The following is a 15,963-nucleotide window of genomic DNA, read 5'->3' as shown; positions in this document are numbered from 1 at the left end:
AAGGAGGGAGAAGCAGGGGACATCTGCAGGAGCTTATTAAATTCTTGATGAAAAGCTGAAAGCTTGGGGACATCAACCAGGGTGCCAGGAGATGGAGCTTGGGCTCTCCCTGCAGACCATGGGGAGCCACTGAAGGGTCTTGAGCAGAGGTGTGATACGATCAGGTGGGCAGACTGAGAAAGATCATTAGGGCTGGGAGGAGAATGAACTGGGCTCCAAGAAGGAGCTAGTACAATGTCAAGGCTGGAGATGGTAAGGCCCGACCTCAGGCAATGGCAAAGGGCCTGAGAGAAACAGATAAACTGGGGGTACTATATAGGAGGGCAAATTGGCAGGACTTAAGGATTGAATGTGTAGGGCATGGAACAGGAAGGGGTTGAGGCCAAAGCCTGTGTCTCCATCTTGGGTGGCTCCATTCTTCAAGATCTGAAAAATTTGCGGAGACAGGTTTGGGGGAAGATAATGAGTTTAGTTTGGGGCTTCTGTGTTTGAGGCACCTGGGGAGAGTCTAGTGGCCATTCTGCTGTCCATGCTGGAGAAGGACAAGAAAAGCACAAACTGCACTGTGCATGGGCTGGCCTCCAAGTGGAGCAATGTCTTTACAACTTCATTTACCACAGGGATCAAAAAAGCATAGGACATCACGAATCCATCCTTCCATGCAACCCAGGAGTCCCTCTTGTGCCATCTTTGGTGGAGGGCACTCTCTGCTTGCATTCCCCACAGTGTGGGGGAGCTCATTACAGACAGATGCCTTCTTTCTCCTAAACCAAAAGTTGCCAGGAGGCAGGGGGTTAATGAAGCTTCCTCCAGCATCCCTTTAATTGACTGCAAAAGTCTGCTTCCAGACCACTCACTTAGCACTTGTAATTAATTGGGATTTCTTGCCTGATCTAAGAGATGATTCAGTATCCCTCCCCACCCCCCAACGTTTTCTCAGCTGGGATCCTCCAGCTGGAGCCATCTCTACACAATGGCCTCTCCACAGGTACTGACCTAGGTTTGAATGCGTGTTCCTTCCTTCCTTCATCTCTGTGTGAGCTGGGGCAGGAACAGGGCTAGCACAAGGTAAGGGTCAGTGGGTGAGCAAGAGCTGCTAGTGCTACCATCTCCTTGGATTCCAGACCCAGGCATGCACCCTGTCCATCCTGGGGCAGGCCCATCGGTCTCATCAACTCCCTGTTGGTACTACAGTGACAGGCAATGACATGACCCTGTCTATACAAGGGCTAGGATAGCCCATTGTAAAGTACATAAGTGGGGAGGGGAGAATAGGAAGATCAAGGAAGCCTCCCACTTACTAGGCCTTCGCTCCATGCCATAATAGGGTTGTTGCTCTAAAGGCACCACCTTTGCTCATCCTGACAGGGATCTGTGAGGTCAGAATTATGCCCATGTTACATATTACAACACTGGGGCTCAGAAGTAGAGATGTATAATGGAAATGAGCATAGGCTTTGGTTTGCAGACAAACCTGGCTTGGAATATTGATTCTTTCTGTCTGGTCTTGGGCATGTGACTCTCTAGACCATGGTCTCCTTATCTATTTAAAATAAATGAGTATATAATGTATGTTATCTATACTGGAATTAAAATAAAAAACAAAATAATAGAATACAATAATAACTAACCCCACCACCACCACCAATTAAGGGAACTAAATTAAATAATGTCTGTGGATCCCCTAACACAGTGCCTGGTGCATAACAGTTACTTAAACAATGACAGCCGTTACTACAAAATGCTACTCTTACTATGGCAAGACTGATGAAGACAAGAAAAAAGGATAGGAAAGGAGGGATAAAAAGTAAAAAGGGATAAGAAGAATTAATTTCAATAAAAATCCTCAGGTCATCCAAATAGTAAACTGGGAACCTGGATTTAAAACCAACTCTCATGTCTTTTTACTGTAATACATACAAAATAAACTGAGAGGCAGGAGTCACAAGTGAGAAAGGGGACAGGAGGGAATAAACTGCCTATTCCAGGAAGCTCTCATCAGCTCAAAAGAGACTTAGCAATATGCATGAGTTATCTGTTGTTGCATAACAAATTATCCCAAAACTTAGTAGCGTGAAACAAACATTTCTTTTTCTCTCACAGTTTCTGAGAGTCAAAAATTCTGTTGTAGCTTCATGGCTATTTATGGATTGGGGTCTCTCATAAAGTTGCAATTAAGATGTCAGCTGGGGGGCACCTGGGTGGTTCAGTCGGTTAAGCATCCAACTTTGGCTCAGGTCATGATCTCACAGTTCATGAGTTCGAGCCCTGCATCTGACTCTCTGCTATCAGCACAGAGCCTGCTTTGGGTCTTCTATCCCCACCTCTCTCTGCCCCTCCCCTGCTCTCTCCCTCTCTCTTTCTCTCTCTCTCAAAAATAAATAAACATAAAAAAAAAGATGTCAGCTGGGGCTGAGGTCTCATCTGAAGTCTTAACTAGGGCTTGAGGATCCACCTCCAAGACGCCTCCATCACATTGCTGCCAAACTGGCACTGGCTTTCTGGCAGAAGTCTCCCTCTCCAAAGGGCTTCTGAAGTGTCCTCATGATAGGGAAGCTAGTCTCTCCCAGAGTGAGTAATCCAAGAGAGCAAGGTGGAAGATGCAATGTCTTTCATGACCTGGCCTCGAAAGTCACACCATCGCTTCTCCAGTATTCTGTTGGTCACACAGACCAGCTCTGATTCAATGTAGGAGGATACTACACAGGGCATGAACAGCAGGAGGGACGATCACTGGGGGCTGCAGGCCATCTTGGAGGCTGCCTACCTCACAACGCATACCTCATCCCACCTTCTGCCCCTAGTCAGCAACTACTCTTTCATTCATCCATCCACTCAGCAAACATGTCCTCATTCCTTTCTTCCTCCAGCAAACTCCCCATGGCCAAACACTGGGATAGGAGCTGCCTTTTAAACCTGAATCTGATATGGTCATGAGAGCTCAGAGTCCAGACATGTACACGAACACACAACAGAGCATCATGAGAAAACATTTGGGTTTTTCCCAAGCAGACCTGGTTATAAGCCTGACTTGTTATGTGGAAGCCATTTGATCTTGAACACATTATTTTACCTCTCAGGGACTCCATACTAAAGGATAATAATACTTGCATTGCCCAATTATGGCAACAAATGTATTAAAGTGCCCAGCACATACAAGTTCTTAATAAATGATGACTAATACTATTAATATTGCTGTCCTAAATAAATGGAGATTGCACTCCCAAAGTGGACAGCAGCCCCATCTAGGCTTCCCATGTCCCCCAGGAGAAGGCTGGGTTCTTGGACCCCAAGGCTGGTCCCAGCTCCTGCCTGCCACCTCCTCTCAAAGGCCTAGCTGAGTCCTGCCATGGCTCTGACAGCCAGAGGGCTCCCTGGCTGCCAGCCCTAATCAGCAGCTCCAGCAGAGTCCTCAAATTGATTTGCCATCGTTTAGCTGGGAAGCGAGAGCTCTTCTTGACTCGCGGCCAAAATCCATTTTGAGAGCAAAGTAATCACCTCCGTGGCGGGTGTCCGGAGAATGTGATAGAGATCTAGGACAAAAAGTCTCCATCCTACCACCCAGAACCACTGTGTGTGTGTCCTCATGAGGCGGCACATACTCCCCACCCCACATTTCACGTGGTCTAATGCAGTGAGCACCTCTCAAACTTTGCAGCAAGTGGGACTATCTGGCGGTTTTTTTAAAATACCAGTGCCTAGTTTGGTCCCCCAGATATTCTGACTCAACTGGTAAGGGCTGTACCCTGGGCATTGGCGTTCTTATAAGATCTCCAGGTGGTTCAAATGAATGGCAAGGTTGGGAAACTTGGTAATCTAATGCACACAGCATTGGCCTCACCTGCATGCACATACCTCTGCATTATTCAGACAACTATTTATTGAGCACCTACGATGTGCCAGGCACTGTTCTAGGAGCTAGAGAACAAAGTAGTTGTCCTCAGGGAATTGACATTCTAGTAAAAGGAAGCAGATAAAAAACAAAAGAATAAGTAAAATATATGTTAGGTGAGAATAATTGAGAAGTCACATGTGGCCAGTCACTTTTGTGTGACACCTGGCTCCCCCATATACCAGTTGACAGCATCTGCCCTGTCTCCTGCTGACCAGCTTCTGATCCCCAGCCTGGACCCAGACTGAGTCTTTACCACAGCCACACAGTGATGCCAACTCACACAATAACCCCAACCGTGGCCACGCGCTAAGCTCAATACAAGCAGAGTGAGGTTTGACCCTGGCAACAGACAAGCCCTAAGTCTTGATAGCCACTGGCCATTTGCTCAGGCCCCCAACTGTCCCATGAACCCAGCACTTCACGTGCTCTAGCCCACCTCCCTGGCCCTGCCACAGATCCCAAACTTGGCTCCACTCTGAGCAGCTTCCCCTACTACTTCTCTGACTACCAGGTTTTCTAAGGATCTTTACCACTAGTATCTAGACTCACAAGAAAACAGATGGGCTAAACAGATGGGAAAGGCCTCTGAGTGGTAAGGCCCCTTAGAGGGCATCCCACCTCACCCCCTCATTCTACAGTCAGGCCCAGAGAGGTTAATAAGTAACTTGCTCAAAGTCACACAGCAGCAAGTTAGCAGAGGAACCAGAATCAGGACCCAGGTCTCCTCTTAATCCTGTCTCCCTAAGAGAATACAGGGAGCATCACCCATCGGGGAAAAGAGCCATCAGAATTTCCTTTAGGAACCCACTCTTCCTCTGTTATCTACCCATGATTTGAGTGAAATCCAACCCCCTGGCCCCATGATTGGTTGGGAGCTAGACTCAAGACCCAGGCAAGGCAAGGCAAAGCAAGGCAAGGCAAGGCAGGGCAGGGAGACCTGCTGAGAGGTGGCAGTTGCTCTGGCTCACTTAAACCTGGAGGCTGGGGGTGGCAGTGACTGCTGCTATGTTGCCATCTCATGTGGACTGAGAATAAAGCCAAGCTGGGGTTGAAAGGAGATTTGGGAGGTGGAGGGAAGTGGAGTTGTGGGACATCCTCTGACCCCCAACCCAGCTGTACTTGGAGGAATTCTTACCTGTGTGTGATGTTTTAGTCTCATGTGTCAGTAAATCCCCCTGGTCCTTAAAGCCAGTTTTGGCTGGGTTTCTACCACTTGCAGGTTTGACCATGACAGGCAGAAATCCCTTTCTGGCTCTCCCAGAACTCTCTTAACCTGCATCAAATCATCCTGCTATCTGACCCTGACTGTCCTTTTGCCCTTGGTGTCCCCCATTCTTAGAGTCTCACAGAGGGGTACCTCTCCCCACATGGCACTGGCTTCTCCAGCTTCTTCCTTATTGTGATGGGCAGGACAGTGGCCACCCAGAGATGTCCATGTCCTAATCCCTCAAACCTGTGAATATCTTGTTAATTTACACGGCAAAGAGGAATTAAGGCTGCAAATGAAATTAAGGTTGCTAATAAGCTGACCTTAAAATAGGGAGATTATACTGGATTTTCCAGTTGGGCTCAATGTAATCACCAGGGTCCTTAAAAGTGAAAGAGGGAGGCAGAAAAGAGAGATGGTACCATGAGAAGGACCCAGCCCAACATTGGTGGCTTTGAAATGGAGAAAGTGCCCACAAGCCAAGGTAAGTGGAAAAGGCCCCGGAAACTGGAAAAGACAAGGAAATAGATTCTCCCTTAGAGCCTCCAGAAGAAACCCAGACCTGTCCACCCTTTGATTTTGGCACAGTGAGACCAGGCCCCATCAGATTTCTGATCTCTAGAATTGTAGACTAAATTTGCATTGCTACTAAGCTTGTAGTAATTTGTTACAGCAGGGATAGGAAACTAATACATACATCAAAAGACCCTGATGTTGACATTTGAGAGATTGGTAGACATTTCATTTCTTCTGCAGCCCTGCTTAAGCATATACCACAGGCCTGACTCAGGTGGATGCTAGAGAGCACGACCAGCAAGATACCCAACCCTGGCTCTCCAAGCTCCCACAGCTAGCAGAGGGCAGAAGACAGATCTGCAGTCAACTGTAACTGAGAGTGCTAAGCGCCATGATGTAGAAACATGTGGGATGTTATAAGAGCCCACAACAGAGACACCTAGACCTGCTGAAGGCGGGGAGTGGGCACATGTTCAGGGAGCATTTCCTGGAGGAGTCAAAAGCTGAGTGTACTTACAACCAAAAGTGGGGAGAGACATTCCTTGGAGAGAGAACAGCATGAGCAAAGACTCAGAGTGGAGGGAACATGGCACACTGTGGGAACTGGAACATGCAAAGTGTTGGAGGAGGTGTGGAAGCAGAGGCTGCAGTAGGGCCCAGGCCACATGGAGCTCAGAATGCTAAGACAAGGAGTACAGATTTCATCTGGGGGTGCTGGGGGAGCCACTGAGAATTTTAAAACAGGAGAGAGCTATGGACAGGCAGCATGGATGGTCAACCAGGGGCTCAGAGTCAACGTGGAGACTCCAGGAAAGAAGGAAAGGTGAGTGAACCAGAGCACAGCCATGAAGAAGGTAGTTAAAAGAGTTGGTGGAAAGCTAGTAAAGGTTTGGCTTACCTGTGGTAGGTCAGGGGAAGAAGAGAGTTGGGAGCGACTCTGTGTGCCCTGGGCTGGGCTAGTGGGCAGACAGTGGAGCCCTTCTCCAAGATGGGATGCCACAGAGGCAGAGCAGGGTAGGCGGATGAGAAGTGGTAGAGTCTGTGGAGCCCAGGAGCACCCCTGGGAGATGCCCAGGAGGAAGCTGCTCAGCAAAGAGTCTGAGCTGCAAGTAGGGTTTAAGTCATCACTGATAACTTTCAAGGCCAAGGGGCTGGTGGGAGAGGAGAAGAGAAGAAGTCTGAGGGAAACTTAACAGATTTCTTTCTACTGGAGAAAAGGGAAAATGATAAGGGAGATGGGTCTACAGTATGGGAGCAACAGTACGTAGCCTCAAGACTACAAGTAGGACTGGTGGGATTCTCAGACACAGGACAGAGGGTAAGGGTCCAGTAGACACCACAGCCTTGGCGCAACCACCATAGTAGCCAAGAAGCCTCAGTGAGGAGTGCACCATCAAGGTGCCCTAGGGACCAGCACTGGCATCAGTTCAGCTCCTTTCCTGCATCCAAGGATGCTCATGACACTGTCCCTGCTGTCAAGGAGGGGCTTGCACCATGGTGACAGGTTTAGGCCCTGGAGAACCTCCGCCCTCCCCTCATATGATGAAAAGAAGGGATCCCCTGGTCCAGAAGAGGCAGAACCAACCCCAGCCCACACCCACAACTCCCATGTTGTTTTCTTCCCTCATCTGCCAAGCTCACCATCCTAGGGAGTGCCTAATAACTGGCTGCCAAGTTCCCTGGGGACAGACTAATGAAGCTGCCTCCCTGTCTCCCACCTCCTCGGAGTCCTTGGGCTCTACCCCTCCCCGCCTACTCCCACCCCTCTAGTCCCTCTCTGAAACCTCCCATCCTCCCCACTGAAGCACTCAGGCCTAGGGGCCTCATCTGGGCCCCAAATTGCCAGGCTTCAGATAAAAAACGAAGCTCTGGACTCTGGGAGAGGCCACAAGGGAACTGTCTGGGGCAGGAGACCCTGGGACCAGAAAGTGAAGCCCCATCCTGTGCCTCATCTTTGAGCATCCTCAGAACATCTGCTGAGTAACTGTGGGAGACACGCAGCTCAGCTTACCTGCCACGTTTTGGGGGCGGGGGAGGGGGTTGGGTTGCAACTGGGTCTCTGGTCCCCAGCATCAAAGGAGGCCCAGCTCAGAAGAACCAGGGCTTGGACATCAAATGGGCAGCATTCCCTCTTAGTATGTGATCTTGGGAGAAGTTTCCTAACATCCTCGAGTCTTGGTTCATTTGTCTGTAAAATGGGGACAATGATACTCCCTCAGTGCAGGGAGGATGAAAGGAGGTCATATATGTAAAGCACTTGACACAGGGCCTATACCATAGAATGTTTGCAATAAATTATATACCAGAATGTTTCAAATTGCCCTCCTTGGCAAGGTGAGATGTCCAATCAGGATGTGGTGGTTACCCTGGAAACAGAGGTTTCTCTGCACAATGCATCAGTGGATGCTGTGGGGACTGGACTCCCTATATGGTTTCCCCTGGGCTGGTTCTGTCCCTCCAGGTGTTGGTACTAATTTGTAAAACTCGTTTCCTCCTCTTGCTTAACCACGGCGAATCCCTGGAAGGCCTGGTCAGGTGGAGCCTATGGCCAGCCCACGAATCATGGAAGCTCAGATGCTTCCATCATAACTGTTTGCTCCAAACTGCAATCAGGACAGCGTGAGGAGGGTATAGGACACTGCCCACCCCATCCACAGAGTTGACCATAACCAAACCGGTTCACTGGCATAGCTCCTCCACTGTTAGGAACTATTGTACTGCCATGCATGCTGCTGCCTGGGGCCAAATGCTTTTCACTAAAAGCATTCCAGGAAATGCTTTTCCAGGAAAGCGTTCCTGACCCCCGGCTCAGGTGTCCCAGGCTTCCCTCAGCCCCAGGTCATAAGAGACGAATGGATGGGCCTGTCTGGGGCTCTATGAAGAACATCCACTGGGTTTGCCAGCCAGCCATCTCCCCCTTTACCGGGTGCAGGGCCCCAATATCACTTTGGGGGACCACCCTTCCTCCACTCTAGACCCTTGTAGTTCTGGCTCCTCTGGTCACGTGAGAGGCCTGATCTGTGAGAGGACTACATTCCCCTAGCCACTTGATTGGTTCAGTGATGGTCATGTGACCCAGGTGTGACCAATGAGAGGGCCACATCTTTTAGCCACTTGATTCGTTCTGTGATGGTCACGACGTGACCTACCAGAGGTCACTTCAGCCTTAGTGAGAAGGCCACATTCTCCTAACCATTGGCCGATTGATAGCCTTGTCACCCAAGGATGACCAGTGAGAACCCTGCCTAGGACTTTAACTGCAACCACTAGGAGGGGCGCCTGGGTCGGTTAAGCGTCTGACTTCAGCTCAGGTCATGATCTCACACTCCATCAGTTCGAGCCCCCCATCGGGCTCTGTGCTGACAGCTCAGAGCCTGGAGCCTGCTTCCGATTCTGTGTCTCCCTCTCTCTCTTCCCCTCCCCTGCTCATGCTCTGTCTCTCTCTGTCTCAAAAATAAATAAAAACATTAACTGCAACCACTAGGAAAGGGGCTCCCTCTCTCCTCTGCAGTAGCTCTGCTGGCCCAGTTGAGCTGCCAGCAGCCATCTTGCCACTTCCTGGGGGAAACTTGCTTGGGAGCAGAGCTTACATAGAAAGCAGAGCTCAGAGAAGGTACCCCGGTTTGTGCCCTTGAGCACCAGGTGATTTTTCTTCCTTCAGAGGGCAAGGCTGCCTCACATGCCACAGCAACCCAATTTATCAGCCCTGAGCTACAACACAAATAGGTCTCGAGAATGACAGTACACATGTTCTAACTTGAGCATTAACCACCGGGGTCAGAGTCAGACAGAACTGGGTATGGAGCTCTGCATTCCTGCATGCTTGACTTTAGGCAGGCCACATCTTCTGTATGAGATTCAGTTACATCCTCCTTGAAACTGAGTTAACACCTGAAGGCAAGCTAGAAGACCCCATACTATTTCCTGTGTTAGAACGTACTATTTCCACTTTCTACCTTGTGAACTCCTATTTAGCCTTCAAAACCCCACTCACCGCCACCTCCAAGCAGTCTTATTCCTTCCACTATGCCTCCACAGAGATAATACATACTAGTGTTTACTATATGACAGGAACTGTTGTTGCATTTATCCTGCACAATAATCCTAAAAATAGGGACTAAAATATCCCTGTTTTGCAAATGAGGCATCAGAAATTCAAAGAGTTTAATTAATTTACCCAAGATCATACTCTCTGCTCTGGTCTTCCAACTATCCATTTGCTTCATTTTGCTCTCCTGCTGCCAGTGAGTCTCTGGACTCCTGGACCTTGTTTATCCCTGCAACCCTATCCACTTACCAGAGAGCTTTTAAGCCAGACCAAAGCATCCATGCACATGCATCCACTCACAAGTACTACCTCCTATCCATCTCACCTCCCTTGCCCCAACGTGCTTGCCCCCCTCCCCAACCCTAGGCCTTGGCATCTGCTGAGTGTCTCCAGGATAGATGAGGAAGACTACAGTCTGATGTCCCCAGGGGCCCAGTGGGTATGCAAGGAAGAAAGCTGGTATAGGGAGACTTCAGTTAATGGGGAACCTGTTCCCCCCTGGAGGGCCAGCATCTCTCTGCAGATTTGGAAATATCTGCTAGACACATCATTAAGTGATCAAAACAAAGGCAGAACCTATTTTAAATGAGAGAGTTGAGGTGTATCTATTCATATTTGTTTGTGTCTGCATTTTTTTTTTAAATGGAAGGAAGCATGAGAATGTAATGCAGGGCTTTATTTGTGGTGAGGGGCTGAGAACAGAGTGGATGATGACAGGTGTGGGAGTCAGACTTTTCATTCTATACTGTCTTGTATTGTTTTGATTTCTGAACCCTAAGAATGTATGATCTATTTAAAACAAATAACAAAAGTAAAGCAAACAACAAAAGGGGAAAGTCCTACTCATCTCCGGCTGACTATTGCCACGCAAAGGTGCCAGCCCTGGGTTGAGGAAGTATGCAATTATTCAGAAGAAACCAGGATACAGGAGTTTAATATGAAATAGCCCCATTTTTAAGTGTTGGTAATTACTGTATGTCCTCATTACTCGGCAGCACATTTTTTCATATATAAACATCATTAAAATTTGGGGGTTCATCTTAAAATTGTTGGCATGTCTCTCAATGATACATAAAATGGAAGCATACTTTGCAATAAGTCTCATAGCAGAGCTGATGAAATATTACAGTAATGGTAATATAAATAAATCTTTTTAAATGGTTGTCGGCCAAAGAGAACATAGTTGAAGGCCAGAGAGGCTCAGGGGCTGCTGGGCCTGGTCCCCCTCAGCCATCCAGCTCCCTGCTGCTATGTCCCATGGCATACAATGTGGCTGAGTCCTCAGTTACCCTGAGTCCTCACTGGGGAGGGGCTTTCAGTCTCTATCACCAGGGTCCCACACTGGGCTGGCAAAAGTAGACACTAATAAATGTATATTGACTGGCAGAGCGAATGATCTAGAAGACAAACTGGAGTTGAAAGTTGCCTCTCAATCCACCTGGACTTGGCCTCAGTCCCTGGACCCAGTAGATGCACCTCACAATCATGGCTAGTGGGCCATGCGGCAAGTTTCCAGGCAGCCACGTGTAGACGTGTGAGACATATTCTTGAACATAGCACATGGCCCCACATAGGCAAGATCAGTCTGACGCCCTTCTATTCTCTAGATAGAATAAAAGAAGCCTTCAAGGTGGAGAGGGTGTGGATGTGTTTTTTACCATCATCTGTTGACTTTTATTTGCTCACGGCATCTCAGTTTTCCTTTGGGACACTGCCTAACCCCAGCTTCCCATCAAGAAGGGCTGACCTCATCCTCCCCGCTCTTGAGAGGCCCCATGACCCAGGCCTGGCCAATAAGTAGGATTTATCCTAGAACTAGTCATCACTGGGAGGTTTTGGCCCCCTCGTTCTGCCAGTGTTCCTGAGCTGGGAGGATGTGGGCCTGGAGCTGTTAGGGACCATCTTTTCTTCTCTCTCTCTCTTTTTTTTTTGTTTCAAATTTTTATTTAAATGCTAGTCAGTTACCATATAGTGTAATATTGGTTTCAGGAGTAGAATTTAGTGATTCATCACTCACATACAACACCCAGTGCTCATCGCAACAAGTGCCCTCCTTAGTACCCATCATCCATCCACCACCCACCTGCCTCCACCAACCCTCAGTTTGTTCTCTATAGTTAAGAATCTCTTATGGTGTGTTTCCCTCTCTCTTTCTTTTTTTTTCCTCCCCATATGTTCATCCATTTTGTATCTTAAGTTCCACATATGAGTGAAATCATATGGTATTTGTCTTTCTCTGACTGACTTGTTTCACTTAGCATAATATACTCTAGCTCCATCCACATCATTGCAAATGGCAAGAGTTCATTCTTTTTGATGGCTGAGTAATATTCAGATATAGATATATATAGACATAGATATAGATACAGATGATATAGATACATATATAGATACAGATATATAGACAGATATAGATATAGGTATAGGTATAGGTATAGATACAGATAGATATAATGCCCCCCCACCCCCCGTTGAGGGCCATTGTTAGCCTTCAAGGGCAGACTGCCTGAGAGTGAAGCCAACTCAGAGGAATTGGGGACTTAGAGATGGAAAGACAGGTGTGTGTGTGTGTGTGTGTGTGTGTGTGTGTATAAAGAGAGATTGAGACCCATCCTGATGAAATTCTTTGAGCTCCTGTATCCATCCATTCCTGAAGTCACTTCCATGTTCCCAATTATGTGAACAAGTAAACTCCTTTCATGACTTGAATTATTTTGAGTTGAAGTTTTATCCTCAAATAACTACCTATAAAGTATGCAATAGCTACCATTTATGGAGTCTTTATCAATTAGCCTAGCAATAGCTAGGACTTTTTATATCCGTGTCTTACAGATAAGTGAACTCACAGGTGTTGGGGTAGATGCTCCGATAGGAATAAAGACCCTATTACCCCAGCTGCCATCAGACAGTCCTCAGCTATCAGTACCATCAGAGACTGCTTCAGCAGAAGAAGACCACGTCACCCAAGGTCACCAGCCTGTTCCCAGGACTGCCAGGGCCTTTTGCCCCAACTCAGAACAGCTCTAAAAGATCACACCACCTTCAGGACTCACTGCAGGGCCAGCTGAGGCTTCAAACAGTACTATGGGACAACTTGACTTCTCTCTCTGTTCGATCCTGTTTCTGTCTCTTCCCCTCCACAGGTGTTGATCCTAAGAATAATTCTTAATAAATACCCCACATGCTGAATTCTGTCACAGAGTCTGCTTTCTGAGAACCCAACCTGTTACATACAGTTGGTACCAAAAGTGGGTCAGGAAAGCAGACACCAGGATGGGAGTTTGGAGCAGAATCACCTGCCACCCAGCTGGTTGAGTGATGAACTAGGATGGCAGACTGGTGACAGGGAATCCATTAATTAGAGTGATGCATATAAGAAATATGGAAGAAACAGTAACTACAAGGACAACCGAACTGGGTAGCTGTTGTTAAACCTCACTGATCCTGAAAACAATAACACAGAGCTGAGTATGATTAGTCAGCAATTAAAAGCTAAATGTGAAAGCCAGAGGGCCTTCTGTTGCTGTTTAGAGAGGTGGTCATCTTCCACCACAGAAGGACAGAAAATGTGAAAACTTGCCCTAGGCTCAACTCCAGCCAAGACACGTCTGCTCTGCCAAGGTCAAAGCCCTGGTTAGGAAAGAATGAAACCCCGACACGCAGTATGGGGACATCTGGGTGGGGATATTGCAAAAGCCCAACTCTCCAGATCCCCCTGAATGCTCTGAGTCTCCAGGAGCTTGCCCCTCCCCGCTGGGAGCTAGCACTCCCTCCTCACCTGAGACTGCAGAGGCTTCTCCCTGCCAAGACATGTCCACACTCAGGATCTGCTCCACTTCTGCTGATGTCATTGGGCCGATAACTAGGGTTAAGTCACACATAAAGTAGCTGTGGGCACACTGCCCAATGTGGAAAGATGGGGGCTCTACCCCAAAGGGGCTGCAGCACCTAGTCAACATGGCTCTGGATTGGGACGGAAGGTGAGTGATCAACAGGGCCAGCGCACAAAGCTAGATAAAGGGAGCATTTATCAGTATGGGAGCACCCTCCCAGGACACAGGATTTAACACCCTCACGAGTACCCCAGGGGTCCCCAGAAGCATGGGGAAAGCAGTGGCCCAGGTGAAGTGAAAAGTGCCACCGCAGATGTTGGAAGAAGGCACTGAAAGGCTCAGAGAAGTGGGCACGGCAGAGGGGATGTCCTATACTATGTAAGGCCAGAACTCCCTCCAGAGGCCTATATTGCACACAGAACCCAGAGGACATACCATGTGCAAGGCGGTCAGGAATGCACTGGTGAGTGGCCCCAGCATCACTTGGAAGTTCAAGGATGGCTCTTCTCTGGAGGCTGGGGCTGGCAGTAGGAGATGCCATTGCAAACCGGGCTTACTCACAGCAGTGGGGGTGATAGGGCCCTGAAAACACAGAAACCACCTGAAGGCAGGAAGACGCAATTCTGTGATGAGTGGTAAGGTGGAGGGACAGCGAGGAGAGCCTGACCTGCAGAGGGTCATGGAGTTGCTAGAACATAGCATCAGCCAACCAGGATACTACTCTATCTGCATAAAACAACAACAACAACAAAAAAAACCATCTAAGATGGGCTGTCGGGAGACTGAAGATAGTCACCCCAATAAGAAGTAACAATCCCTTCCCTAGTTTCATACCTGAGTAGGTTTTTAGACCTGGAATCCACTGGTTGAGGGAAAGCCTGTGTCCCCAGGAGGAAGGACCCTGCAATAATACGCAGCAATGATTTCCCCAGTCCTTCCCCCAAGTTACTCAGGTAACTGAATACTGAGAAAAAGGCAATAACGCAAGCATTTCTAGGGCAGTTGGGCACAGAATTGAAGATCACTTTGCTACCTCCAAGCATCATCATGGTCAGGGGGTCAGGTGATAAATGGAGTTCTAGCCCAGGCCCTGGTCACAGTGGGCCCACTGCATCCCACCCAGGAGTCTCCAAATGTATAACTGAAATAGACATACTTAGTAATTGGCACAAACTCCTTTATCCTGTGAGGTAAGAGTGGTCATGGTGGGGAAGAACAAGCGGAAGCCTCTGAAACTGCTCCTTCTGGCTAAGGTGGTAAATCAAAAATAGTATTACACCCTGGGAGGATGGCAAATATTAGTGCCATTCTTAAAGATCTTAGGGATGTAGGGGTAATAATTCTTATCATGGCTCCACTTAATTCACCAGTCTGCCCCCCATGGAAACCAGGTGAAACCTGAAGAATGTGAACTCGGGTACATATTATGAAGTCATTAATTTGCTAACTGTATTCTCTTCTATCCCAGTCAAGAAAGAAAATCAGGAAGAGCACACATTCACAAAGAACCGACAACAACATGCATTCACCATTTTCACCAAGGCTCTGTCATGGTAGTCCAAGGAGATCGGGACCATTCGGACACACTACAGAACATACACCAATCCATTACACTGATGACATCATGCTGATTGAGCTGATGAACAAGAGGCACCTAGTTTGCTGGAGGCCAGAGGGTGAGAGAGAAAACTGATGAAGATCCAGGGGCCCACCATGTCAGTAAAATTTCTAGGAATCCTGTGGTCTAGTAAATACTTGGACCCACCTCCAAAGTAAAGACAAATTATTTCATCTCTCACCTCCCATCACAAAGAAGAGAGCACAGCACCTGATAGATGGGTTTGGAAGCGAAATTATTTCATGTCTGAGAGTACTGTGATATGAGGGGCTACCAAGGCCCAGAGTGAGGAAGAACTCTGCAGAAGGTTCAGGCTGCTGGCACCATCAGCCCTGTCACTTGGGCTGACCGATTCAGCAGACCGTATGGTATTAGACACATAGGACAGTGATAGGAAAGGATGCCCTGTGAGGTGTGACAAGCTCCCCGGGGAGAACCACAATGGAGACCCTGGGAATTCTGGAGCAAGTGCATATCATCTGTAGTGAAGAATTCTACATCTTTTGAAAAACAGGTTGTGGCATGCTCCTGGCTCTGGTAGAGACAGAGCGCCCAATTATGAGATGCCGAGTGTTCACATACCCAGAACTGCCCATCATGAGCCGGGTCTGTCAGACCCACGAAGTCAGAAGGTGGGTACATCCTGAGTTGAACATGATCAGGACTTGAGTTCACCAGCAAGCTGCATAGCAGGTAAAAGAACCCTGTCACCCACCACTGTTTTACCAGTACCCTCAGCTCACACAAATGGCCCCACCAGGGATCCTGTGCCACCAGCTAAAGAGGAGGACAAAACCTTAGATTCGTTTGGGTCAATATGTAACAGACGACTACTCTGGACCCCTC

This window comes from Acinonyx jubatus, chromosome A1 (genome assembly GCF_027475565.1).
Source record: "Acinonyx jubatus isolate Ajub_Pintada_27869175 chromosome A1, VMU_Ajub_asm_v1.0, whole genome shotgun sequence".
Taxonomy (NCBI): domain Eukaryota; kingdom Metazoa; phylum Chordata; class Mammalia; order Carnivora; family Felidae; genus Acinonyx; species Acinonyx jubatus.
This window is presented reverse-complemented; position numbering follows the sequence as displayed.